At 41.6% G+C, this 24,873-nt stretch overlaps 1 long non-coding RNA gene across 1 annotated transcript; it reads left to right on the top strand.

Moving 5' to 3' along the window:
* Window positions 1–2,857: 2,857 nt before the first annotated feature.
* On the top strand, window positions 2,858–21,909 carry LOC108449723. Its single transcript, XR_001866003.1, has 3 exons — window positions 2,858–3,078; window positions 7,451–7,592; window positions 16,539–21,909. It is a non-coding gene; the product is annotated as an uncharacterized LOC108449723 (long non-coding RNA).
* The last annotated feature ends 2,964 nt before the right edge of the window (window positions 21,910–24,873 follow it).

The following is a 24,873-nucleotide window of genomic DNA, read 5'->3' as shown; positions in this document are numbered from 1 at the left end:
TCAGGGAATATTCTGGGAATATTCTTATTTTCAGGGAAGTTCTCTTCACCTAAATACATCCAGTAGCAAACAGCTCTTTTCTCTGAACTTCTTCTGAGCTTGAAAGTTTTGTCCATAATGTTTTGTTCCTAAGGCTGTTTAGGTGTTGTCTAGTCCTTGCCTATCACATTCCTTCTTAAATAGTACACAACCTTTGAGAACTGTTTTTAGCAGCTGTGTGATCCTTTGCTTGGAGTAGAGCTTGTTATGTTTCCTTCCCTGGATTTTGTGAAGGAGGTTATAAATTTTTTTAAGGCATTTTAAATTGTCAGTTTAAGAGTCCCATTATTATGAAACCAAGACTTCTAGTTCCAAAGCTGACTTACAAAACTTTGCTGTGTAAACTAGTTTACAAAACTTCATTTTGGAAATGCAATGCCCCCTGCTTCCAGGAGCCTGCTGACCTCTCGAAGCATGAGTGAGAGAAAAAAGCCAAAATGAAAATGAGAATGGGAGCATTCCTGTGGAAGCCTTGATTCCAGCAGCACAGCACTTTTCTAAGAATGATTATTCCACTAGAAGATAATTAAAACTTGCAAGTTGCAACTAGGTTCCGGATTTTGCTTTTTACCTTCTACCCACTCTTGCTCCAGCCTTTTTTTTTGTTCAGATAAGAAGTTCTCAACAGTTTCTTTCAAGGATTAAAAAGTTTCTTCTGAAGTGCTTTCTTCTGTGCATAGCTTCCCATGCCTTAGTCTGAGATTCTTTTGAAACCAGGAAGGATCTGGAAATGCTTTGCATTGAAATCTAGTTGCTTTGAGGAAGCTTATGTTCTTCTTCAGTTGTGCCTTGGTTGCCCCACATGGTGTGTGTGACCATGCTCTGATTCTTAAGTCTTTTGCTACAGTGATTTGATGCTTTGCAGAAGATTATTATCAGGAAAAGAAGACAGGCGAGGGTCTTTTGAACCCAGCCAATTATGTCTGTCCTCCAAATTTTTTTTCGGTTGGGATTAGCATCCTAGTTTTCTGATTAACACAGAGAGCAAAACGTCATTTGTCTTCCTAATATCTTCAACAGCATGTTTGAAACAGAGGACAGCATATTAGGAACTGGATGCTTCACCTGTGGAACAGCTAATCTTTTAGGTATTCTACCCTGTTTAGGAACCTGAAAAATTTGTGGGGGATTTGTTATCCATGTAGGGTCTCAGTGCTTGTATGACTGTCCAGGCTTAAGGGCCAAATGTTCCTGGCACTTCAACCAGGAGCGCAACATTTTTGTGTGGTGGGGAATACTGTCCAGTATCTAGAGTTTCATTTTCAACTCTGCCTGTGTGACTTCAGTGCCTAGGTTCTATTTATAGGTGTAATTTTTGTGCCTGGAGGTACACCTAAAAAAGGACTGGGGCTTCTTTTGGATGTATCCCCAAAATGCAAATCCTCGGAATTCCTGTCATAATGCTGCTGAGCTGCGGTGGCACTGGTGGCTTATGGCTCTTTTGGATGTATCCCCAAAATGCAAATCCTCGGAATTCCTGCCATAATGCTGCTGAGCTGCGGTGGCACTGGTGGCTTATGGCTCTTCTGTTTGCTGCAGATGAATTCTCTGATAAACATCTGTTTCTAGGCAAGCAGCTAAAATCTCTATGCCTAAGCTAAGATGCTCCTTGGCCTCCTTGTTCTGTGGAGGCTGATGTGACTGTTTCCAGAGCAGTTTCATCTCATGTAGGATGCGGGCAGAGTGGGATGGCAGCTGAGGAGGAAGTGTTGATGTTTCTATTTCCAACAGCAAATACTTAAATGAGTGAGCAAGAAGCCAAGGTTCAAATTCCCTGATGCTTGAGGGGACTTGCAATCCTACTCACAGCTGAGCTGTTCTGCAGGACTCTTTTCAGCTTCTCCTGAGTGGAACTGCACAGGAGGCCTTGGTGTGTGTGCCTGGGCAGGGACGGGAGGGGAAGGGCTGGTGGCTTGGTGGTTGGGGTTGCAAGGAGAAGAAAGACTGGTTAGCAGATAGCCTCTGGATGGATAAAATCTTCCCTCCTTTGGGTTGGAGAAGAGGGGTCTCGTTTTCTCCCTGTTCCTGTCCTGCTGATGCTTTCTGCTCTCAGGCTCACTCACTCTTGGTTCTGGGTGCCTGGCTCCATGTCTGTGGCTGGGTGTCTGCAGTGGAAGGGGTTGATGTTTGCTGTCCCTCTTGCTCAGGGCTGACTCACTTCCTGCCTTAGTAACTCATTTGAAACCTTCCTGTTTTCTAACTTCTGACTGCAAAGTGAAGCCATTTATGAAGCTTGTGGCAGAAATTGTACCATGCTGCCTGCTGCTATTTTGCAGCACTTTCTTTTCACTTGAGCTGGCTGACAGGCAGCAGTGGAATATTTTTACCTGTTGAAATTCTGCATTCATCTCAGGGAGAACTGTTTGTCTCAAGGGCAGGGTGCAGGCAAGCCAAAGACTTGTCCCGGGGAGGGAGGCATGAGAGGAGATGGGGGCCACGATGCAGGTGTAGGGGCAGATCTCTGCGTGCACTGTGGTTCGTGTGGGGTCTGACTCTGTTGCACTAGCTCTCAGACTTGTTTTCACAGATGTTAAAGCCAGTCACAGGAAAGTAATTAAGAGAATGACAAACCTGAGTAGAACAACTCTGGCAAGGTTTCAAGGCACTGGGACAAGCAATCTGACTGTCACAAAGGACACAGAGCAAAGCTGCAGGGGCTGTGGGCTGTTCTGGCAATAATCCAGCCCTCTGTGCAACTTCGGAGCAAAAATCCCCCTTTAGGATAAGAAATATGTGCATGTACATGCACTTATGTACACAAACAGGCTCTGGGGGGAAGGTTAATGCCTCTGTATGAATCTCTGCAGGCATTTCCTACTGGGAACATTTCCCAGTTTAGAAAAACATGTAATGGAGGGTAGCTGCAGCTCTCCTGTCTTGGCATGTTACTCCCTTTTTGTGAGCCCTGTCCACGAGCAGACCTCTGGTTTCTGGAGGCTGCACAGGTCATCAGGAGTACACAGAAGAGCTATTTCTACCATCCCCTCTCCTCTCTGCTACCTGGGCATGCCTGACAGCTCTTCAATGCTTGCATAAGAGGTAGGAGCACAGTGTCATAATTTATATGCCTGTCACAATGGGCTGTGAAATGGCTAATCAAATACTACCTGGCTTGTGATATGACCATAGCCTTTGTAAATGTGCAAAATGATCTATGAAAGGTGCATGCTTTATAAAGTATTTCCTCGGTTTCTCTGTCAGCCCAAGCTCTTTTCAATGTATTGGCTATTAAAGCAATAAGACAGAAATCAGAATTGTAAGTCAATTCAGCTTAAAGAAAACAGAAAATTAGATGTACAAAAATAAAGAATAATATATGTATGTGTATAGGCTCTGTATCATATAAAAAGATCCACAGAACTAACTTGTCGTGAAACCAAGTGAAAGTTTGCTTTTAAGAGTATTGAAGGAGAAATTCCAGTTTCTTCAAAATAATGGGGATTTTGCTGTAGTGTTCAATGGAACTAAGCTCCACCTCATGTTGGAATTCATAACTCATACCTCACTGCCTGTCACAAAGAAATACTCTAAGCAGGGATGAAAGATTTATGAAATCATGCATGAAATGGCTGTATGTCTACTCTGCTTTCTGAAGGCTGTATTTTTGTGAAAGATGTTTTATATACAAGACATGATTTATCTCTGATGCCGGCATGTTTTATACTCCTGTAAAGATTTTAACTACTTTGGGAGAGGTCTTCCCTTCTGGGAGGACCTTCTGCCTCAGTGAAAGAAGGAAGTCAGCCTTTTTGGTAAGGAATACAGGGAACAGCAGTAAATAGAGCAGAGTAGCTGGAACTATCAGGTGGTCTGGCACTTGGGCTGTGATTTAGTGGCCTTAAAATGCACTGCATGACCACTTCTGATAGTGCTGCACTCAGGGCTGTAGTGTTATTTTGCTTGGCCTAACATATTATTGCCTCAAGAGAATCCAGCCACTCAATTAGGCAGAGATCCAGACTTTATGTCAAAAAAGAAATTCAGTTGGTCAAAACTTTCCAGATGAGATGCAAAGATGTTAATAAGTGTCCTGACTGATGTCAGCTGTCAGGAGCAGTGCACAACATTTCCTCGACCCCTTTGGTCCCTGCATTTGTTTCACAAGCAAAGTGAAGAACCTGTCCTGTCATCCTTGCTCTCTAAAGGCCACTGTAAGTGTTTTGGCTTTACTGTACACTTTCCTGCTTTTGCTTCGAAGATGTGCCGAGGACTGAGGAATCTGCTGCTCTCACCAAGAGCTCTACAGCTTCTCTCTGCTTGAGGTTATCCAGCTGTGATACATGCACATAATGATACCCATCTTTTGGGACACAAGAAACTTGAATTACCTTTACTTAACGAACCAGCAAGGATGTACTGCTCAGCAGAGAATAGATTAATTTAGTTCAGTGTCTTTTACAAAGAAGTTTTTAAATCTGAGACTAGAGTGAGGATGCATTTTGGAAGTTGTACAAGTGAGCGCTGCAAACACAGCTGAATCTCAGCCTGAGATATCACTGTTCCTCTCTTCCTGTGCAACGACTCATTCAAATTAAGGTAAGCGTCCACACTGATAAATCCTGCAAGAGCCTTGGCTTCTCTGTGCCCAAACATGATGCAGGGCAGCATCTGAGAGCTCAGGCAATGGTATTTTTTTAGCCTATCAGATCTCTCATGCTGCTGAAAAGCAAAATCCCAGTTTTACATGCTTTTAAAACGTTGGGATTATTTTCCATCTGGGTCTACTCAGTGTCAGTGGATTTGTTGTTATATATTTTGATGTGGATGTTAAAATGGTGAGTGGTTTGTGTCTGAAACCTCTTCTCTAGTGAGTTGTAACTTGTGTATTAGCCTAGTTGAAGGTCTGTAAACCAGATCTTGGGATGAAACAGTAGATGGTACATATTTCTGCCCTGAATATGGACAGCCTGAATTTCTGTACTGACTCAGAGGAATGCGGTTATTAACAATAAATATCTTGCAAGTTTTCCTCTTCTCCAAGGTAGCTGATCCATACATGTGCATTGCTTTTGTGGTAACCCTTAGGGCAAGTACAGCAGAAAACATCAGGGCAGTCATGAAAGGTGTTTGATAGGTTTTTGTGCTGGGAGTGGAAAGTAGATTAAGCTCTGTCTACTTGCAGACATGCAATACATGGGAAAATGTTCCTCGATGCTTCCAGACTCATAGATGGAGCACATTTCTTCATCTTCAGAAGCTGTGTGAAGGAGAACCTCCTGGAATGTATCCTAGAAGAGTCCCCTGGCCTGACTGGGATGAAGACAACCAGTGGAGAGGGTGTGATTTCCGCTGGGTGAATCCTCACAAAGTACCCATCTGAACTGGAAAATGTTGGAGGTGGTGGAGGTTTACTCTTCCAAGGCTAAAGCCACAGGGTTAAATGGTGTCAACCTGTTCTGAGTCTGTGAACGGGGTTTGGAAAAATCTGTCTAATGCCTGGTATATGGGAGTCTACATGGAACAAAACAAGTCTTGTCACTTGCCAGCTTTGCCAGAAAAGCCCATGGGGAGAGTGGGCACCAGAGTTTTAAGCAACCCCTCTCTCAGAAACAATCTGCCTCATGTCAATGATGAACAACATTGGAATGGAGTAAGCAATCCCTGCTGCTGCTTCTGCTGCGTTGTTTGTGGATAAATAAAAGCATTAATTAACCAGACATCTAATTCCACTCCTTTTTAGTAAGCTGAACACGCACTCTGATTATCTTGGTGCAGGTATGGAGAAGTAGATTCGTTTATGCTAGTATCAAATGTTAGTCACATTGTTTTGGATGCGAGAGATGTTAGGCTGCAAGTCTAATCTCTTCTCCTTTAGGGTCTCACTTTTTATTTAGACTTTGAAAATGTATTGAAACGAGGTTTTGACCGAAACTAAATCACTAAGTACTTGAAAGTTAAAGAGCTTATCAGGCATCTGATAATGTTTTCAGGATGTCCCCAGATGAGACTGTGGAGTATACAGAGAGGAAGCTGAAGTATCGAGCTCCTGGCCAGAGCGTCTTCCTGCGCAAGAGTGGGGATTTCTCTGACTTAAGTCTTTAGCTCTGCATGCATGGTCTAAGCCTTGAAATCTGAAGGATAAACAGAACGCAAATCTCCCAGCTAGGCCCTCCGAGCAAGGCTAATGGAGTGCTTTAGCATAGCCCAACTTGCAAGGTCAGCAAAACAATTCTCACCTCTCCCTGTGCTGAGTTACTTTCCTGGCTCTTTATCAGCCAAGGAATCAGAAAGGGACTTTCTAGAGCTGTAAACATGTGAGCTGAAGAGATGGAACGACCCTATATGCAAATGAGTTTTGATTCCCTTCCTTTTATAAAGTTTAAGTGTTTTTGAGAGAGAATCAGATCCTCCAGATTGTGGGAGTCCGAGGAGGTTACCTTGGGCCGGCAGTGTCTCTGTGCCTGCTGTCTGCCTTTCCATTGTAGAGAAGAAAATGGAGTGATGTAAAATAGAAAATGAGAAATACAAACCTGTGGTGATGGAAGATGAGGAAGGAACATGAAAAAGAAAAAGCTGAAGAGTGGCAAAAAGATAAAAATAAAATTAATTTTGGGAATTCCACTGTGACTAATAGGCAAAAAAAATGCAAGCTGATTTATTATGTTTATCTTCTGCCTGAGAGCCAGTACGCTTTGTTTGTATAAGTGAAAGGTAATTTGCACAATAAAGATTGAATCAAAATGTCAAATTCTTCCTCAGTTCCTCCAGTTTTGAACCAGGGTAGTTCTGTCAGCTTCAATGGAGTTACATTCTGTAAATGCAATATAATGAATATCAAGTCTTTGAAGTAGTTTTGAGTTATATTTATGCTAACGGGATGAGAAATTTAGAATGACTTAAATATTGTTGTGTCAGGGAATCTGCACATTTTCTGGTGCTTCTCTTCACCGCACAGGAATTTTTTCTCTTGTCCTTCTAATGCTGTTGTGACTTTATTCCAAATCCAATGGAATTCAGAAATAAGGGGTGGTGGTATCATTATGTGCATTAATATTTTCTTTGAATTATGATTTATATCTATTCATTTTTTTCTTTTAAATCTGTATCTTAACCCACTTAAGTAACAACTATTTAAACAGGGAGAGGATGTGAGTTAGTTGATGTATGTAATGGCAGGATTACAAAAAGGTGATTAATTGATGTTTGCCTCTTTGTTTTATAACTGCTTATACAGAGTGTAACAATTTTTTATTAGTAATATAGTCTAGTAGTTATGTAGTGACAAATACTCTAAATACCCAGTACTTTTTAATTATTAGAATGTGTAATTTGGGAAGGAATAAGAAATGGCCATCTACTCCTTCCTTTTTATTGTTTTTTCTATTTTCTTGTTTCGGGTATTTAGATTATTTTTGAAACATACAGATTGACGAGTCATTTCAAGCTTTCTCCATTCCACTATATTTATCAGGAATTAGTTCAGCTGAACAGTTACCACACTACTGGAGAAAGCACAAGTGTCACTTCCAGCATCTGCCCTGGGCATGGTGATCAGATATCCTGACAAAGGAAGGAAGCGTCACTGGGTTTGGGACAGCTCTCTATTCGAAGAGGTAGGAATTTCCTTTGTCCTCAGTCAGCTGGTGTGAAACTGCTTCTTTGTTTACAATACAATTTTATTCCTGAAATTAGGAAGATGAGCTAGAGGTTGAATTCCACACAGTTGCAATGGCTTTTAGCATCTCAGTCCTCATTGCCCTTGTTAGCACACTGAAAACTTGCTTTCCAATTTCTTACAACATCTGGGCACCATTAACTGTTACTGCAGTTGCGTCAATGTGCAGAATATGTGCTTTAGACTGCTACATTCTTCTACACTAAGTTTCATCCTGTCATCTGAAAATATATTCTAATAAGCCAGAACATGGAGCCCACAAAAGTTTGTATTGTTCAGTACATAAAGCTTGCTGAAATTGTCTCCAGGGCTGTGACTTACTATGGCTGAGTATAAATGAAACTATACTATATTGCAACTACATTGTAAGTAAATTGTATAGTGATTACTAAAAAGAATACTTGGTATTAGAAGCCTTTATTATTATTGCTGCTGGCCGGAGCTTTTAAAAAATATGAAATAACTTCTCATGATGCACTTTTGATACTAGTGTTTTAAGTAGCTGTAATGTATATAGATGGCTGATGGTGTAAATGTTATTTTTCTTAGTGATGTAGGCCTAGTGTGTATTTTGCCATGTATTCTTTCTCCAATTAAGTGAAAAAATGCAGAAAAAAAATCAGCAAAATTTGGTCGAAAAATGAAATGGAATTTGCAATCATTTTTATCTTTCATGAAGGAAAATGGTTTGTTGCACAAAATACAGTGTTGGAAAATGTGATTAAAATGGAGACGAGAATTGAACCTCAAGATAAGCAGAGTGGAATAATTCTACAGCAGAGGAAATTGAAAGTTTGTTATTTGTGGCATAGACATTGAAAATAGAAATGTAACTATCACTTAAAACTGAAAATGCAGCCAGAAAATAACTGGAAGTTCCATAAAGCATTTTGGGAAGAAATGCGCTTGCTTTTGGCAAGCCCAAAATATGTGCTTGGTCTACTCAGATTTATCATGAGATGGGATTTTTTTTTCATATAAGAATTAACAAGACCAGATTTGGTTTTAACTTTTTTAAAAAATGTTTTCTCTGTGTTGTGGGAACAATGAAAGTGTCTGTGCATTTGAAGGGACGAAGGCGTTATAGACCTGTTGCATTTATCATTCTGAAGGGTTCAGGGAAAGGAATATCTACAGTTCCTCATCTGGCATTGCCTGTAGTCTTTACTGATATGGGGACAACCTGGGACTAGGGCATGCTTGACACCAGTGTATCTGTGTCTGATGTGAGCTGTTTTATACTGGCAGAGCCCAAGAGCACAGATTAGGTGTGTCCTTTCTTTAAGCCTGCACTGAAACTTTGGCCTTGGGTTTTTCATGGGTGAACATGATCTTTATAGAGCATGGAAAGAGCTGTGTGTGAGCAATCTGCCTGTAAACTTGCATATAAGCTCTACTGAGAGAGAGTAACAATATTTAAAGCTAAGATATGGGAAGTGTTTGCCTTGTACCTAAGCACCAGAGTAAAGAATTTCTTGTGGATCCCTATTCTGTGGCAGAGCTGCTCTGCTGAGGATGGGAGTGAGGGAAGTAGATCTCATCAATGTAGGAAGGGTGTGATTGGTTTTGGTGTAAGTTAACTGCTCATGAGGGCAAGGCAGGCTCCCCACAGCCCAGCACACCAGGCAGCTCCTACAGGAATTGAAATTACCATGGAGAGCAAATGAAGCTGCCTGTCCTGAGCTGAGTGGGAAAAGGTGGGCTAAGGTGAAATAAAAAAATGGGTAATTTTTAAATGGAGAAGACCAAAGTTTGGATTTCAGATTTTGAGCTCTGGGTTCATTACACTGGGCAGAGGTTTTCTCAGTGTGAGGCTGATCTGGAGCTGCTGCAGTGGATTCACGAGGTCTGCCCAGCGAACAGAACTCCCCTGCAAGACACCACTGCTCTGCAGAGCACATGGCCCATGGCCTGCACTGAAATCTCAGCTCTGCCCTGCAGCTCAGCCAGAACCACTAAACTTGAGAGCTCCTGCTGTGCTCCAGTGTTTGTCTGCCTCTGGTGCCACTGTGCTCCTTTCTGGCTGTGAGTTTTCTGCTTTTTTTAAAAAAATTTCAAAATTTCTAGATTAATTTCATCTTCCATTTCGCCCTCTTGTTTCAACTACCCAGCTGTCAGTGTAGCTCTGAGACGTATTTTTCTGCTAGCTGTGGAGACAATGTGTTTAACTAAATAAGGGTGAAAAAGATATATCATGGTCGTAATGAAATGTGACCATGTTAATATTTTATTTCAAGTTTCCTATCGGTGTAAATTAATTACCACCCACAATGAGCTCATTTGTGTAGTATCTGGATTTCATGTGAAGCTACAGTAGATAACTGACTAGCTAAGAAGCATTAAAATCTAACTCTTTGGTTATATGTTCAGACAAATGTAGATGCTTTATTAAAAAGGACAGTTGTAATAACAGCATAGGGAATAAAAGTAGGGAATGGTAAGGAAAATGCAGAGAATTTACACATCGCATTTGTAAGCCATCATTAATTTGATGGCTTTAGGATCTTTATGTTCTTTTCCTGTGTGTTCTGTTTCCCGTTTTCTTTAATTAAAAAGAAAACTTATGGAAATATATTCTTCAGGCAGTTAACATTATTTAATCACTCTGAAAAGGCCTTTTGGTGTAGCAGTAAAACTTTATAAGATGGTTGTCTATTAAGTATCTCTCCTGTAGGAATTCTTAAATCTGGTATAATAAGATCGCCAAGCTATCAGGTACTAAAAGAGTTTGCTGGAATAGAAAAAATAATGTTTGTTCAAGTAGATTCATGGCCCGTTGAAAAGACTCACCTCGCTGCTCCTCTTGCAAAAGCAGAACAATATAATTTTATGGGCTGTCTTGTTTGCAAATGCATGAATTTAATCCTTGAGTAAATGAGTTCTCAGGGAGAGGGAATTATTCTGGGAAGGACACCGAAAGGATTGAGAATGTCACGTGTGAAGTTGATAAAGGGTCAAAGCAGAACTGAAGGCTGAAACTGGCATCAAGTTTTTTTAAGATGAGACAACTAGTGCACTGCAGTGATATTAAAATCTGCAGGAAAATTGAACGAGAGAATGTGACATTTTGCCCTACTTAGGTAAAAAACCTGTAAAGCCAACTTACCTGGAAAATGGCTGCAGAATTATGAGGATGTTCCCTTCCATACCTTTCCTTAGGCTTTTCACTAAAACATCATGTGTGCTGGTAGAGAGCTGGGCTGTGCTGTCCTCCACTGGGACACCTGTGGGACAGATCCATCCCACAGTTTTAAGAGGGAGTGGAGCAATCTTAGAGCATTTTCACCTGTCTCCCTGTCTTGGGGATGTCTGCTCACCAAGCCCATCTCCCTGGAAGAGGGAGCTTGGCAGGACCTCACCCAGACAGGGGGGCAGGGGACTTCAGTTCCCTATGAGCAGAGGGTTTGGAGCACCTAAAGTGCTCAGCTGCCCTTCTGGCCTGGGGTAGCTTAGAGCTACTGAAGCCTTTTTTCTCTGTTTCATGGAAGGGTGTTTCACATTGTCATTATGTGCCTGATTGTGCAATGATGGTGTCTGTCCCCAGCTGGGGTGATAACCACACTGGTGCCCAGGTAGTGCCAGCTCCTCCTCTATAGAAATGACATGGACTTTTCATAGGATGGGGAGACTGTCCTAAGGGATAGGCACTTCACCCTTTCATCTTCCCCACCTTTTCTCTGCTTTTAACATATGATGTTTAATTGTTGACCATTAGGTTTTTTTCCTGCTTGGGACTGGAAGAGGGATTGCCACAGAAGGGGCACACTGCTAGTGAAGGTCTTGCTTAATTAAGTCAGCAAAGATCTTAGCAAGCAGTATTTCAGTGACAAACTAGAAACATCAGACAAGCAAAATTTATTGCTACAGTACCTTATTTCAAAGTTGCAGATGAAGTTGTGTCTTATTTGAGGGCCTTAACAAGATGTTACTTTTGTTAATTTGATTCTTCTTTCCTGTCTTACAGAGTCAAATGACAGATGGGTAAGACTGAGCTGGGCTGTGGGTACCACAAGACAGTTATTTTGCAAATATGCTTGTTCAGAGGTTTCCCTCCCAGCAAGAGAAAAAGAAGCATATTTTTGATTTCTGTTGTTTTCTTGACTGGTGCAGCAGCCTGAGAAGGCAATTAGAGCTGTAAAGACACAGGCACACTGCTGCCTGTTCTGACAACACTGCTGGGGCTGCATGTGGGGCTGAGGTACTGGAAAAGTAGAATGGGATGTTATCAACGATTGTTCTCTGCAAAAAAATACTTGTAATAAAATCAATGCTAGATCAAAATAATTCTATTTGAACCATTGTGTTAAGTAAATTTCCTAAATTTGATTTTTAAAGCTAAAAGATTTAATCTGAAATCCCCTTGAAATCCAAATATTTTATTTCAGACCAAATATTCTTTTCATTGAAACCAAAGGGATTTTTTTCTGACACCTCATCTCACTGGAACACAAAGAAGTATCTTTAAAACTTTAAAAAAAATCTGAATTATTTTTTATAACTTACCTGATGATCTTTATACATAGTCCTATATAACATCTAATTTATAGATCATCCAAATTTTTATCCAATCTATTTTTCCTCAAAAATTCCCCTTTTGGGATATGTAGTTCAATGAAACTTGTGACTTCTCTTAGGTTTGGCAGAACTGACCAGGTGTTTTCTTGTCGGAGATGTCAGCTTTTATCTCCAGTATGATTGAGCAGTGCTTTTCTGTAGTCCAGAACACCTGCCTCTAGGTGAGATTGTCACCCTGGGATAAGGCTGCCACATCTGACAAGGCTGTGTCAGTGCAAAACCATGCAGCTGTAACGCTGAAGGCTTCTACTTGCCTTTTTAACACCCAGACTCTGAGGACTCTGCAGGGCTGCTGCAAGATTTCTTTCTTTTGAGCTTCTGGTTGTATTATTTTGTTTTACAAGGTTGCTGTATGACTCTGGAGGATTTTGCCTCTGTGTCTGTATTTTGTACTTAAAAAAAAAAAAAAAATCTATAACTCACCTCTTTGAAATTCTCAAAGGCTTCCAGAAAAGTGCAAAATGTTATACTGTTATAGTCCATGGCTGTAAATTTCTTTTCTTCTTACTACGAATTCTGCAACTTGTTAGAGCACATTATGCTTGTGTTTGTGGCCACTTCTCCTGTCAAAGGAATATATCAAATACCCTATTTTTCAAAATATGTGTCTTGGAGCCATTATTCTGCTTCTGACCTACAGTCTGGATACAGCTGATTTGGCTGCAGTGAAGGTTTAACTCTTTTGTTTTACAGCCCCTGGAAGAAGGACAGGCACTGGAGAGAGCCAGCAGGAGTATGAGATACTGCCATTCATTGTGACAAACTGAAAATTAATGTCATTTATTCTCAGCTTTGAGAACTGAATTCCATGGGTTGTAATTGAATCTGCTCTCAGACCCATGAGTCTCAGTTCTTCAGCTTAGATATTTCTGTCTTCACATACATGGGGGATCAAAGAAGCACTTGATCATCCGCTGCCTCTTCTGGATGGTGACAGTAGCAAGCAGGAGAGGAAGACTCACTGATGTGAATCATTTCAATGAGGAGGGTTCATTGCAAAGGCCTGGCTCTCTCATGTTAAATACCTGTGTAGTGATTAAATCTCTTCTGAACTCATAGGCTCTGTGTTGCTGCTCACTGTTTGATTAGCTTAGTTCTTTCCTCTCATTGTTATCAAGGCTACATATAAATCCCTGAGATATTGTTGATTGGCTGATGGTCCCCAAACAGTGCTGAGTGTTGCAGTTCTACGGATAGCTGTGGTGAGCTCCCTTAGACCATGGTAAACCTGGATCTCCCTGGGCTGAACACTAAGTTTCCCAAATGATAATCTGCTCTGCCCTGCTCTCTTAGTACCGCTGCTGTGCATTTACTGCTTCTTTTGCTTTGTCTTATGCCAAATACCCATTTTCAACAAAAGTTGTTACCATAAAGAATATTCATTTTCACCAGGCACCAGCCCACTTATATAAACACAGATTTTCTTTCTTGACGTTGGTGATGTGATCCCAAATTTTCTAGATTAGAGAGTTTCCAGTGTAATCACTGATGGCAATGTGTGCACTGTATGAAGGCTCGGTAGCACAAACATCCCTCTATAGGGCAATTCATTCAAGTCACAGGTTGATGCTTTTTCTTGGAAGACTTATGTTAAAATTTTTCATTCCAGGATCAGGAAAGTAATTGTGGTCTTTAAGCATGTAAAGAGGTATGATTATCAATGAGCTTTCCACACCACTTTCCTGCAATAAGAACACCTTCTAAATTACATTTTCCCAACTCAGTAAAGTGCATCATACACTGATCTTATCCCTATGTTACAAAGCTCTTAAAAGCATAGAAATGCTAAAATCCCACAGGTGCATGAAGATCCTGTTCAGCTAAGTAGCTTAAAACTGCCATGTGCCTTTCATTTTGAATATGCATTTACACTAAAAATAATGAGATATTAATCACTGTTGCCTGTGGATACAGATGTGCCTTCATATTGATGTACTTTAAACATAAATTTTTATCCTAGGTGTTGAAGAGTTTCAATTGTGGCTGTCTGAGATATATTGTGCTCACCAGCCTAGAAATTACATTTCTTGGAAGAGCTCACCATTTCCACCAGCTCCTGCTGTGGGAATATCCATTAAACAAAATGGAGAAACACACCGAGCAAACAACAATATCAAAATTTTGCTTTTTATTTTCCTCTATTATCCTTGTCAGAAAGAGAAAAAGAAATTTGAGATTAGGTTTGGCAAAATCTACAGAAGACGAGATACTGATGGAACATTTTACAGTATGTCTAATGCAGGAAGCGTGGTGGATATTAGATGCCTTATGGTGCAAAACTTCATCCTCTTCCTTCACTGTGAAGCCCAGCCTCTTGGCAGTGATGCAGCAGAGAAGGTGGTGTGTGCATGGTGGTAACAAGGCCATGGATGAAATCAAGGAGTACAGGAGTCTATGCAGTGCCATCTATGGGACAGAACAAAAATGTGGTATAAGTAATGCTTTTTTTCTCAAAAGAGTACAGTAATTAATGAACTAATAATAGCACTAGTGATGTTGTCTCAAACTAAGCTTAAGTAGTTAAAACACAGAAGGGTGAACAAGTCACTATCATAAGGAGGCAGGGAGAAAATACGGGACTGTTGTTACTCTGATGATGGCTCATGCTTGTGATTGTACTCACAGGAGGAGCCAGGGGGTAACCAGGATGGGTGAGAGCTGTATGCGTACCCCCAGAGTGTGGTTCGTCACCCCCTACAAATTCACACACAAGGTTACTACAGCTTTGGTGAACTGCAAGTGGGATGTCACTACCAAAAAGTTGGTGGCCATATCTGCATGGGGCTGGACCTCCGCAAGTGCATGGACTGGCTGTGTCCAGGTGAAAGTCAGGAAACCTCTGTCTAAGCTTTGGGCTTCACCTCTCCATGAATGATGGCCTTCATGTAGGAAAACAGTCTCCTAGCCTGTGTGTAATGAAAAATTAGATGGTATTTGTGTCCTGAGCAAATACATGTTCTGATCATAGCCTTCAGATGGAAAATGGTAGAGGAAAAAGATGTCCCTAGAGTTCATTATTCCGAAGTGGTTTTCCTCTCACAGCTGCCTGGATGTTTCTGTGCTCTACAGTTGCTGCTGGGTGAGAGAACAGATTAAAATGAACAGGTACAGAGCTACTTTGAAAGAAGATGCAAGCCTGCCTTTCAGCCCTGCAGTGACCAACCATTCAATGTGTTCTTCCTTAGGCCCAGGCTACTGTAGTTGCCTTTGAAGCTAGCTTGCCCTTTCATGACAAGGCATCTTCTTTTGAGATATTCTTGACATCTTTAAACCAGATAAGTTTTCAAGTCTCAGGCTGCCTTACTGACAGTGCTGTGTCTTTCTTGCAGAATATAAAGTATTTTTAGCTTGTGGTTTCAACCAGTGTACCTTCTGTCTGTCTCATTTTACTGCCTCACAATATACCTATTTGTTCTGCTTCACTCTAACTGGGGCAGCTTCAGGATGGCCCAGCCTGCAGGTCACACCCCCCAGCCTGCACATAGAAGCAATGCAGGGTCACGGTGCTGAAGGTAAAATGACCCAGTGGCTCCTTTTCTAGGGCTCTATCAAATGTACAACACATCAGGGTGTATTAATGGATATAAATCTTTACTGAATCCACCAGCTCTGTGCACAACCACCAGAAGTTGAAGCATCACAACTTTGATGACGGCATCTCTTCTGGAGGATTTATCTGTTGCCCCAAATGTTTCATACCAAAGTGAAATTCTGATTTTTCATTGTACTTTTAAGTACAGAAGTGTTCAGGTGAATTCATCTAAATTTGTTAGTGCTGGCGTAGATTTGAAACTACTTTTTGGCACAAGTAAAGGTTTTCCTAAAAATATATACCCTCTCTATATCTCTTGATCTACAGCACCTTCTGGTGCTTATTCACAGATCTCAGACTCTTTATTTTGTTCTTAATAAATCCCGGGCTGAAACCCCGGCACAGCTCTGGCACATTAGCCGGGCTACCTACATTTTGCAGATGAACAAACTGGAAGACCAAACACTTAAAATGTAGAAGCCCTGAATCCTCTTGCATACTTCTTCCTTTAACTTGTCATTTTCTTCTTACTATTCACAACAAACAAATTAGGAAAAACATCTACATAGTGCTATGAGCGTGCCCCGGTGTCACCACACTGCTTGTGTGGTTTGTTGCCCTCCCTTCGCTTGACTGACATTCTGTTCCCACTTCTTGGTTCTTGATCCCACCCTGCCTCTATCAGGGCAAATCTCTTGAAATTTTTTTGCTTTTCTCTCCAGTATATAGTGTATTATCTTTCTCCCTCTTTATGTTATTTTTTTTTCCTTTTTTTAGCCCATCCCCCAGGATTCTGTTCTCCTTGATCCAAGACACTGCTTGAATCTGGTGAAAAAAGTAAACCTCTTGTGCTGGAGGGCCTGATGAACTGCTTCAAAACCAGAATGAGAACAAACAGCAAAGCAGCACAGAGAGAGGAGCTGCAGATGGTCTCTAGGTGCTGGTGTGTTTCACTTTGCAGGTAAGGGGAAAATGTGCCTTGTGGCATTGACCACTACTCCCTTTTGCTGCCTCCCACCCATCATCCTCTCCTTAAGCTTCTGCGTTTCTTCCTTAACCTGTTTGTGCCTTGCCAGGTGAGTGCTGTGGAGAGGCTCAGTGCAGGCTGCAGGGAGGTGTTCTCAGCAGATCATTTCAGGTACCTCCAAACAGTGGCTGTGCATTGCACACTTATCTGAGGATGGCTCTGCACAGCCTGCCCTTTGGTAATCCAGGACAAGGCAGCTCTTGCCGACTGTGGCTCATCTTTTTGGCTAGCATCCCTTTTTGCTTCCAGGAAAATGATGAGTTTATGTCAGGTTCAGTAATCCTGATGTCTGCACAGTCGAGAGAAAAAGCATTTCACTGTGAGAGTGTGTGTGCCTGTACAGCTTTGACAAGCCTCTTGTCTCCCTTGGTGAAGAGACAGCAGGGCTGAAAATCTATGGAGTCATATTTGCTGACTAAGGTCACTAGCTGGCAATGGCTCAAAATATGTTTTTCTGGCAGCCCAACAGTACGGAATGTTGTGCTTTTTCTGTTTCTTTCCTTGAAAAAATACTCTACATCAGAAAAGTTAATGCCTCAAGAGATCCAGGAAGGTCTGTTCCTTTGATAGGATACATACATGCACTCTAGTACAGAATTCTCTGTTCATTGGCATCCCTTCTTCACTCTGCTGTGCTAGCCTATTTTCACATTGGGAAAGAGAAATTTTTATAACTTACATTATAAACTATATTTACTAGATTGTCTTTCTGGTAGCTATTCTTTTTTTCCACTTTCTGATCACTTACTGTCGATGTGGAGAAGGGTGTTGGGCAAAGCCACCTGGACAGGCTGTACCAAGATCTCACTGAGTGCCTGAGATGTTTCTGCCTGCCATGAAGTAGCTAATTTCTAAAATGAGGAACTTTTCCACTTTTTAGAAAATCCATGTTCCATGCTAAAGATAGTACTTAAACTGCCTCCACACCTATGAATCATAAAATCACAGTACTATAGAATGGTTTGGTTTGGAAGTAATCTGAAAAATCATGGAGTTTTAACCACCTGCCATGTGCAGGGCAACATTCCACAAGACCAGGCTTCTCCAAGCCCCATCCTGGCCTTGAACACTTCCTTGAGTACTTGAAATTAGTCAAAAAAAGCATTTTGTTAGAAGAATCTGCCATTATAGCTTTTCTTACTTTCATTTTTCTAACTTTTTTTAAAAGCTTTTTTCTGACTTTGTTCCCCTTTGTTTTTCTTTGTCTTTTACTCCAGAAGAATTTTGGAGCAAAAAAGAATACAGTCATTAGGAGAGGAAGCTGTGACATTTCAAGATGGGAAGGGAATTTTAAATCACGTTTGAAATAAAATTACCTTGCCCAGAAGATCTGTCGATATGGAATAATATCTCTTGCTTGCCTGTAAACTCATCTGCTGTGCAGGTGATGGCAGGGTAAAATGAGCCTTCAAGCATCACCACCAAAGCAGGAGGCAGCACTTGCACTGTGCTGTGGAGGTACCCCATAGAAGCAAGTCATAGATAAATGAGGCAATGTGTATAAAAACAATAATCATTTAGATGGTTTTTCAGATTCATAATAGTGTAAAAAATAATGATCATTAATTTGTTTTTTAGAAAAACACTCAAACCCAGACAAACATTTCCATCTTCTATACAAAGCAATTCAATTACTGTTTTGGTGGAGTTGAATCTCTTGGTATTCCTGTGAGAAATTTTGCTCTTTATTTATTTATTTTTAATGGACTGGGACACAGGGACATACTTGCCTGAAGGCACAAAAGGAATCTATTTGAAGTTTTGTAGGAATTTTGCCACAGTTAATAACTACAGGTTGAAAGGAGTCTCTCCATGTTGTCCTTAGATTAGGCTTCCCACAAACAGGCGCCCGAAATGCAGCAATGTCCATTTTCTGGTCACACTGCTGCAGAGAAGGCTGCTCTGCCTATTCCATCCAGGGAGAGCTCCTACAGAAGAAGAAACAGCCTCATGATGCTCAGCAACCACTGAACACCACTGGAGGCAGGGCCACCTAAATCACAGCCCCTCCTCAGAAAGCCTCCTGCCAGCATTTTACAGCTTCACTTGTTTTTCACGTTTCTTCTTTTCTCTGTTTTCCTGTACAAACTCAGGCAAGGAAGAGCTTTTCCTCGGTACAGAAATCTCTGGTTCTTGGAGCATTTTTACGCCCACTGCTACCACTCAAGCGGTTCATTCAGAAAGCCCTTCAGAGCAATCCTAGGCCGCGGCACATCCCTCAGTGCCTGGGGACTTGTACCAGGTTGGGGCTTAACCATGGAAATTTTTATGTTTTCCAGCATGAAAACAAAGCTCTTCTCTTGACTGAGACCTCTGGCAGTGCTGACAGCATTTCCTGGGGTGCTGCCAAATTAAAAACAGTGGTATTTTCTCTGAAAAACAGAACCCATATTTAAAGTATCTAAGCTGTGTTTATGAAAATCTTGGACTCACTTGATTAGGAATTTTAAGTTGGTCAGAGCCCTTGAAGCATGCCCACTTCACCCTCATTTCTGTAGGAAACTGCAGCTGCTCTGATGAAAAACAGTTATTTAAAAAATTGCTTGTAGCTATGGCAACCTTCATGCCATGTATTTCAATGGAAAATATAAAACAGCATCAGATGTTTCTTAATAGGAAATTTATGAAGATTTTAGTCTTTGTACATTTAAAAATTGAAATATTCAATTTTTGAAAGGGGTTATAAAAATCTCATTAATTTTTGCATTTTTGTTGTGTGAGCTACTGCTTAACTTTTTGTTTTGGTTTGGTTTTTTGTTGTTTTTTTTAGGATTCCTTTGGTTGCTTTAACTCTTCAGAGCCTAACACCTGGAGCACTTTCCAAGTGACAGCCCCTCCTTTCCTGTCGGTGCCTGCCTCCCACTCTATCTAGTTTTTTACTGGAGGGACAGGCCAACCAATTGTGCTGGCACAAGGCTGGAGAAGTGCCAGTGATCTCAGACTTCGCCTTCCTGCAGTAAATAATTCAAGGGGGTTAATTTAGCTCTTTGCCCATTAATTGCCTGGTGTTTGTCTGCTCCAAGAGAAACAAATAGATGTGCTTGTAGTTGGGTTATTTTGTACCCCCATATTTCCATGTTCTTTCTCAAAGGCACAAACATTCACAGGGTACTCAATTTGCCTAAGAACAGCCCCAGTAGTATTTAACCTCCCAGACAACGCGTATTGGAAGGGTAAAATTTGCAAATCTGCTATTTTAATTTTGGTTTCTTCCCTCTTTCTTTCCTCTCAGCCTTCTTACTTTCAAAATCATGAGGATAAAATTAAAGAAGCCTTGCTGAAACATACAGCATAGGCTGCCCTAAATGCCTGGAGCCATGCTGATACCTTCTGGTGCCTCCAAAGTGTGGATTACATCTAACTAATACTATTTCTTGATCAGTGGTTTTGACACAAACGCATCAAAGGGATTTATTTAATTACAGCTGTAAGAGCAAGGGATTTTTTCTAGGCAGCTCCCAGTGTGGCAGCAGTGAAATTTCCTTCTAGTGATGGGATTTTTGTCTGCTGTAGGTGACTGAATGCCCCATCCCTCTTGTGGGGTTTTTTTTGTTTTACCTTTTTTCTGGGCTGGTCTGAAGCTACTGGTTGGCACTGGAAGATGTCTAAGACGTGGGCACTTTCCTCAGGTGCCATAAGTTTGTATAACTGAGCATCAGCAGCTTTTGTCTAATTACTCCTGGCCCACGTGTTGAAATGTTCTTTTTTGAAAATGCCCCACAGTAGGTTATAATGAGGAGGTGTTTTCAAGGTATTCAAAGAGGACGTTTGTGTTTCTTTATTCCAATATGTAAAAAAAATTGAATTGATCTCCTATCTCTCAATATATCTGAGAGGAAGTAGGCAAAGGCTGTGAAACATTCAACACCTTCTTGCTCTCCCATTTTGTGTTTTGGAGGACTGACATTTGCTCCACTCTCCTCTGGGTGCAATGGACTTTCAGTGTTGGATCCATCTGCCTTGTCTATTGCTGTAACCAGATGAGACATTACTGGTACAGAGAAGAATATCTACCTTTTAGACAGAACTCTAGAAGGGGAATTGCACTACTGCGAAGAAGATTAAATGAAATTATGGAACTTTGCAGTCCATTGACTGCACTAAACCACCTACATTTTATTTAGAGTTGTGAAGCTCTAATGGAGCTTGGAAAAAGTTGCCAAAAGGGCTGGAACTCTCTATTGGAGTGGGAAGTTTCTGATAGAATAAGAAATTAGAAGGGTCAAGGAAAATAAGGCTGTGTGGGATCTTAAGGAGCCCTCTAGTCTCGCCCATGCAATATGCTTAAAGGCATTAACAGAATCATGGAGATGAAGGTCTTAGGTTCAGGGCTGGATCTACACTTGAGCAGATTTATGTTGCAAAATTTCCTATCATAGAGCAATCACACATGAAAAGATATGTTGCATTCTTCTACCATGAGGGGGAAAGTTTAGGAATGCTGAGACCTGAGGTCACCGAGTGCCAGTGCGATCCTTTATAAGCCAGCACAGCATGAAAGAGACTGGAAGTACAGGGCTGCAGAGACATCATTCAGTTAATATCTGCCTCTCTTCAACTGGATTTTATGCATGGAACAACTTGTTCAGTCCTGAGATTTAAGTTCTTCTTCCTTTTTTGGGAAGTGTCATGTGCAGCATGCAGACACGCAAGGCTCTACTGTGTTGCCATCCATGTGCTATGAGTATGGCCGGGTCAGTGCCAAACTGTGCACTAAAATAGCATTAGCACCATCTACTTTGGGACATTGTGCAGACGCAGTCAGACAATGAGCCAAAGCCTACTATTTCAAGAGAAATATTATCTACAATTTGCATAGAGGCAGCCAAAAAGCTGTTAGAAGCTCTAGCACACCTATTTATGCTTTTCTGTTTTGCTTTGGTTTTATAGTCAAACTTTAGTCAGGCTTCTTTCAGTAGTGTGACAAATTGAACACCATTAGCAGGCCAAAGACGGGGAAAGATTTGGGTTAATTTGCTTCAGGAGGATTTGTGCCCTATACAAATTAACTTGCAGATGGCACTAGACCTTGGCTAGGGTTACATTTCACTTGGAATTTTCTCAGACACTTTTTAAGACAAGAAGATAAAGATAGCTCTCTCTTTTCAGTAAGTCAGTGCATTTAGCTACAAAAATATAATGGAAGAAAACATGCAATTTGGAAAGGAACCAGCAGTGTTTGGTTTGTTCTAAATTTTCCCACTGAAAAAAATTAAATGTTTGAAGCCCCACTACTCTCCATCCGTTCATAGGGTCTCTCCAGGAGAGGTAAATCTGGTGCTGTGATAACTTTGAAATCTTTGTACATTTCTTAGTGAGTGTTTAAAGTTTCACTACTCCTTCCTAGTTAGACATCTGACAAGCTCTGCCTTTTCTACTGTGTGTTTTTACTTCCCTTCAGTGATTTTTCCCTTACTCTTGAAGCTCACATCCACAGGGAAAAGGAAAAAACTGCACCAGTTCTCTGAAATTCTGCTAAATAAAATCAGCTCATAAAAACTCGGTTCGAGGTCCAAGAAATCTTGAGATAAAGCCAAGTTCTCTGATGCATACTCTTCAAATTTGGCTGAGAGTGTGAAAACAGGCATATTTACTTGAGCAAAAAAAATATTTACAGGACCCCCAGTAGCTCTGTGTTTTGCCGTCTGGCTGTGCCGCTGCAGATGTTCCGCAGCTTCCCGGCGTGCGAGGGAGCAGGCAGAGCCAGCCAGGTTTTGAGCCATCCCAGGGATTCAGGGTTTTCGGTGATTTTCCCCCATTCCCCGGAATAACAGGAACGGTAGGAGGCTCCCTTTGCCCACGAGAGGGCAGGAACGTTGCGGCAAAGCCCGCTCGGGGACCGCGATCCCTCGGTTGCTGGGAATGGGATTAGCGGAGATGCGCTCCTTGTTTCCCAAACTATCAGCCTCCTGCTCTTAACAGAAGAAGGGAAAGCGGTCCAAGAGGGACGATAGGCATCGAGTGGGACAGGTTGCTAAGGGTCAGCTGAGCTTTCTGGGGAGTGGGAAACAGAGAATGAATCTTTGCCAGTAATTATAGTAATTGTGAAGGAGGTGTGGCATCTTCAGGAGCTTGTATTAGCATGCTGTTTAACAACTTTGTTATGAACACGGACACGGGGATTGAGGGCACCCTCAGCAAGTCTCTGAGCTGTATGGAGCTGTTCACACAGTGGAGGGAAGGGATGCCATCCAGAGGAACCTTCACAGACTGGAGAGGTGGGCCCATGAGCATATCATGGACTTCAACAAGACCAAGTAGAAGGTCCTGCATGTAGGTCAGGGCAATCCCAAGCACAAACACAGACTGCGTGGAAGGTGGATTGGGAGCTGAGATGAAGGACTTGAGAGTGTAATCTGATGACCTTAACTTGACCCAGCAATGTTCACTTAGAGCCCAGAAAGCCGTAAGTGTCCAGGGTTGCATCACTAGCACAGTTGCCAGCAGATGAAGGGGGATTCTGTCCCTCTGCTTTACTTTTGAAACACCCTACCTGGCATGCTATATCCAGCTCTGGGGTCCCCAATACAAGAAAGACATGGACTGACTGGGTTCAGAGGAGGCTACAAAGATAATCTGAGGCCTGGACAACCTCTGCTATGGAGACAGGTTGAGAGAGCTGGGGTGTTTAACCTGGAGGAGAGAAGGTTTCAGGGAGACCTTAGGACAGTTTTCAGTACCTAAAAGGGCTCCAAGAGTGTTGGAGAAGGACTTCAGAAAAGGGCATAGAGTGATAGAAAAAGGAGAATGGCTTTAATCAGAAAGAGAATAGGTTTAGATTAGGTGTTAGGAAGAAATTCCTCCCTGTGAGGGTGGTGAGGCCCTGGCACAGGTAGCCCAGAGAAGTTTTGGGTGCCTCATCCTGGAAGTGTTCAAGGCCAGGTTGGATGGGGCCTCGAGCAAACTGGTCTAGTAGAAGGTGTCCTTGCTCCGGGCAGGGGGCTAGAATTGGATAATCTTTAAGGCCCCTTCAACCCAAACCATTCTGGTTTTTTATGATTTTACTTTTAAAATACTACTTTTATCAAAGAATTTACAGGTGTAGTGGAACAAGGGGAAAAATTTAAAAGGGAGTGTTCTCAAAACCATTACTTTCACAGACTGGCACTGGACTTTTTTTGCATTCTAGGACAGGAAGAAAGATTCAGTGATCCCAGTCATATTTATTCAAAATAGCTCTGAGGTTGCCTTTCCTTCAGGAATTGTCTTTCTGTACAGAAGATTGCTGAGCTGAAACTGAAAAATATTTGCTACATCTCCTTCCCCGAAGACGCCTGGTTTTCAGGAGTATGTCTGTCCCTTTTGTGAAGATGCCTGCAGAGCTGCTTGGGAAGCCAAACAGAACTCTTCACATTTATCATAATGCGTTGATTGCTTTTTTCAATACTGCTGATGTTGGTAAGAACAGCAGGGCAAAAACATTAATATTAGGCAATAATGTTTATCTCACACACAAAACGTTTGGATTTGGTTCAGCTACTGCTGTACAGGCAGTGGTGGTATTAGTCTAGAATGATGTTGGAATTAAGGGTAGAAGTCTATACGACCGCTGGGCTTAATACTGAGCCAGTTGTCTCCAGGGCTAGACCCTGACCAAGTACTGAGCATCTCTACAAGTGCAGATCTTTGGGGCAGCACTGCAGCTAAGGAAAGCTTTTATCTGCCTATGGGTAGGACAGAGTGAAAAACCCTGTCACCATAGAGTGCTCTGAGTGCTGGTACTGTGTGTCTGCCACTCTCCATCCACAACAACAAAATAAAAGAGAAAGAGGCAGCTCTTCAGGTGCTGTGCTGGGAAAGCATATTACAGAAATAGAAAAAATTGACTTGGCACTGCCCTCTGTGGGAGCAGCTGCCTTTCCACAATACACAGAAGCACCAAAAATGCTTCTTCTCCACACATGGGAGAGACAGTAGTCTCCTCTTCTGTCATTACTGAAGAACTGCTCAAATTAGTTAATAATTTTAATGTAAAGGCATTTGTATTTTGATCTAGAAAGCTATGGCTGCTCTCCAAATATTCAAGGTCTTTTTCATCTGAGTAGATGAGTAAATATTACAAATACATGATAAAAAGTTAGCATT

This window comes from Corvus brachyrhynchos, unplaced genomic scaffold, assembly GCF_000691975.1.
Source record: "Corvus brachyrhynchos isolate BGI_N302 unplaced genomic scaffold, ASM69197v1 scaffold381, whole genome shotgun sequence".
Taxonomy (NCBI): Eukaryota; Metazoa; Chordata; class Aves; order Passeriformes; family Corvidae; genus Corvus; species Corvus brachyrhynchos.
Note: the sequence above shows the minus strand (reverse complement) of the source record. Positions and strands in the feature narration are given on the sequence as shown.